We start from the raw sequence: 4,440 nt of genomic DNA on the forward strand, positions 1-4,440 counted from the left end.
ATGTATGATGCATCCGTATATGTATGTATGGTCGTTCGGTTGTATATACGTGCCGTGTTTTGTATGTATTCATATATGTAGGCTATTATTTGTTTATTTTATTTTTCTTTTGTCAGTAAATTATATCTGTAAAAACATGCTGTATTATATCCACTATAACTTCATGTTCCCGACATACAAATTTTTTTTCCAGAAAACAGCTCTCTTCTCGAGATAAATTCTTTTATTCCAGAATCTAACGAGACGTTAATCTGTCCGTCGGGTGCTCCTCATGCTATTAGCAACTAACGTAAGATTAAAACTATGTTCGTTTACTTTCATTTACTTTCGTTCACAGTTTGTCATTTGTTACCAGTAACTAGTTTCCAGATATGTTTTTTATATCAGATTATATGCACTAATGGTTCAACCTAACCGACATTGACTTTGCTTATTTTGGTGTTTACCTTTGTTGAACAGTAGCTAGTCGTATTCCCGATATACAAACCAATTTTCACGAAAGCAGCAATGTTCCCGAGTTTCATACCGTTACTCCAAAAACTAATGAGACGTTATTCGGATGGTCAAGTGTTCCACATGCTATTAATCACGAACGTAGGTTATAAACTCTTGTCAGGCACTTTCATTTATTTTCGTTAGCAGCTTCTTATTATTAACCAATTAATAGTTTTTATTTCCGTTTTTTAATTCATATTATATGTAGAAACTGAGCAACCAAACTGCGAATACTCGTCTAATGGGATTAAATTTTGGATTCCAAATGTTCCATCAAATCAAAGACCTTCTATTGGCCTGCTTTTTCAAACATGGGAAGACGCTGTTGCTATGTATAAGGCGTACGCAGACAAAGCTGGTTTTGATGTAAGGAAGTCAACCATTATATGGACCAAAGGTGTCATATCTCATAGGTATTTGTTTTGTAGCAAATCTGGTAGCCCACGTTGCAAAGATGTTGATACCATGGATACATCATCGTCTTCTACAAAACGACGCAACATGAATATAAAGGTTACAGGTTGCAAGGCGTGTATCAGACTTAAACTACCTCCAAGTGGCCAAGGGTTTGAGATATATCATTTTGTAGAAGCCCACAATCATGGACTTGTTAGTGATTACAATATGGACCTTACAAGAGGAAGACGGAAATTACAATTTTCAGACAAGGAGTTTATTCATGGTCTTCAAACTATGGGTTTTGGTCCCACCATTGCTCACCGTGTGCAGTCATCCTTGAAGGGTGGTCAACACCTGGTCACAGGGTCAAAGAATGATTTCAAGAACTATGTTCGAAACGTCAACTCTGTAATTGGTGATGCGGACGCTCAAATTGTTGTAGATAAGTTTAGTCACAACATTCTTCATTTGGAAAAAAAAAATTTCCAGTACAAAGCAGTGGACGGTGTACTTAGGTCACTTTTTTGGTCCGACGATATATCTAGATTAAACTACACTATGTTTGGTGAAATCGTAGCCTTTGACGCCACATATTCAACAAACAGGTCATAATTATGTTGTTATGTGTCTACACAGCTTTTATAGTTTATGTGCTTATAGTGGTTTTAATATACTAACATTTTCTACAGCCATTCCATGATATTTGTTCCCTTCACGGGCGTCGATTGCCACAAGAAATGCATAACATTTGGTGTTGGCCTAATCCATAACGAGACAACTGAATCTTACTAGTGGTTACTAAATGCATTCCTACAAGCTCATCGCAAGTAGCCACTCCTGGTATTGACAGATCAGGATCCGGCAATGAAGCAAGCGATGCTAACCGTTTTGACCGAATCAACACATAGACTATGTATGTGGCACGTAACTAACAAGATTCCTATAAAGGTATGCATCTCACTATCATTATAATACACATCGGTTGCTGGATTCTATATGTTTGTATGTTGTCGCCGTCTTTGTTTTTTAAAGTGCGCACTACAAGCCCATGTCTACACAATCATCCCGTTTTCTATCTATAAGATTCAACATTATATCTCAGTTCCAAACACTGACCCTTAACTTCTTACTTATTATAAAACTTAACATTTTTTTTTTCACTTTCAGCTTAAGGGCGAGCTGAAGCTTAATGAAGAAATCAGGTGTCGTGTCAACAAACTTGTGTGGAACGTATTCATCAAACCAGAAACATTTGAATCAGGGTGGCATGATTTGATTGAAGAGTTCAACTTAGGTGACAACAAATGGTTACAAGACATGTTTGCAATCAGGCTTCAATGGGTCCCGGCTTACTTTAGGGAGTTGCCCATGTGCTGTTTGATGAACTTCATCCAGATGTGAGAGTTCTAATTCACAGTTCAAAGTATATTCTAGCCCAGGCAACAACTTTGTACAATTCATGAACTGCTTCGAGAAGGCGTTAAATGCTCAGCGACACGTTCAACGAGATTTGCAATATGATACTACAACAAAGGCACCAGCTCTGGAGACCCGTTTGCCAATTGAACGCCATGCTTCCTATGTATACACAATAACAATATTTAAAGAGGTCCAAAAAGAGATTTCCAAAGGCCTTTATCATTGTGCACGTGATCGAATCGAGTCACAAGACGGACTACGCATACACTTTATCAGTCACAAAGACAAAAGAAACGGTTTCATCGACGAGTTTAAGGTTAATTTTTTACCGCGTAACAACATACATCCTAATTTATTTGTATATGCATCCATTTAATCAGATAAACACTTTTTTTATTGTATGTTGCAGGTGACTCAAAATCCCTCCGACAATACATTTACATGTTCATGTATGAGTTTCACTCGCATTGGCTACCTATATAGACACATTTTTTGTGTATTCCAAATTGAGATGGTAGACCAAATCCCTGAAAAATACATCCCAATGCGTTGGAGGAGTGATGTTCTACCATCGTCACTTTTCAAAATTGAATCCAGATATGGTGCTCCTCACGACGAAAGATCAAAACTAAGGCAATAGTTTTTATCTTTATCCAGTCAGTGCGCGGATCGTGCGCGAGGTAACACAGAACTTCTACAATTCTTAGTCAACCAACTGCAACAGTTGAAGGATACAATTTCTGAAAAAATTCCTAAAGAACCATGCTATAACAGCAACTCCTCGATAATTCAAGACTTGATTGGATACAAGATACCAGAAACTATCACAATTACTGCCCCCACTGGCATAAGGAATAAGGGTTCCTGTTCTCGCAAGCGGAAGACCGGTCCTGGGGAGGCAGCCAAGACTAGAAGCAAGAAACCAAAGAGGTTTTGTAAAAAATGTAATAAACACATCCGCGGTCACGACTCCCGTAACCATGACAAAGTTATGAGGGAAAAGGAACGACGGCGAAAAGAAAGAGAGCAAAGGCGAAAAGATAAGGAGCTGCTGCGAGCACAAAAGGCAGCTACGAGGGGTAAACAAGTTGTAGGGTCCGATGGGAGCGTCGATGCCTGGGATTCGTATGAAAGCGTCGACTCCGAAGATTCTGATGATAGACATGACACCGATTCGAGCTATGATGACTAAATATGTGTTACGTTTTTTTTATTTATTTTTTTTGTGTTTTCTTTTTAGTACATGTTCCCCTAGATTCATAATGTTGAATAAACCTTTTTTTTGAACGCCAGCATAGTTTTTATTTCATATTATCCCATATGTTTCTTCACAGAGTTTGTATACCACCTGATTGAGTATATACGGATGTCACCAACCGCATTAACTGAATTGTATGTTATTATCTTTTTTAAAGGAAGTTTTTATGCTTCTAAATAATGCATAAACGCATGCGTCTGACACCGAATATGAATATGCTGATATAAGTCCCTCTAGTGTGTATGTTCCGGTCTTAACACATATGCATATATGCAACTGAGTAAATGAATATGTACTAGCGGCTGTATCAATGCACTTTTGTATGTATATATGCACTTATGTGGGTACTCACATTTTAAGTAAAACACATACTTATTTTGTTTTCATTTACACAGGCAGGTGCGCACCCACGCACCTTCGCCTGTACGCACATACTAACGCACACCCGAACACCCGTACCCATCTGCATTTATGTATCCCTACGCGTGCTCGCTAACTACACGCATTCTCGCACTTCATCACATACGTACATACCTACATGTTTTCACCCGTAAGTCCGTAGGTAGATACATATGCGTGGGCGTGCATCCGTTGGCCCAAACTTAATAAGACATGTACCGTGGTGCGTATCTACACACATACTCATATGTATCACACGATAAACGACGTTACGTATGTACATACCAAATAACAAACGTACGCGGATCCGCGGTATGTCCCTCCACAAATATGTAGGTCCGTAGTTATAATGCACGCACCTACCTACCTTCAACGCGTATACGCATGTACGTTCATACGGTCAACCCGTCATGCTTACTCACACAACCACATCCATACACCCGTACGTGCGTACGGACATACGCTTTTTA

General features: G+C 38.9%; 1 pseudogene; it reads left to right on the forward strand.

Moving 5' to 3' along the window:
- The first annotated feature begins 507 nt into the window (after positions 1–507).
- LOC143571528 (protein FAR1-RELATED SEQUENCE 5-like) lies at positions 508–3,505 on the forward strand (annotated as a pseudogene).
- Positions 3,506–4,440: the final 935 nt, after the last annotated feature.

Source organism: Bidens hawaiensis, unplaced genomic scaffold (genome assembly GCF_021521415.1).
Source record: "Bidens hawaiensis isolate Kalapana, Puna unplaced genomic scaffold, B.hawaiensis_p1.1 tig00025388_1, whole genome shotgun sequence".
In the NCBI taxonomy this organism is placed as follows: Eukaryota; Viridiplantae; Streptophyta; class Magnoliopsida; order Asterales; family Asteraceae; genus Bidens; species Bidens hawaiensis.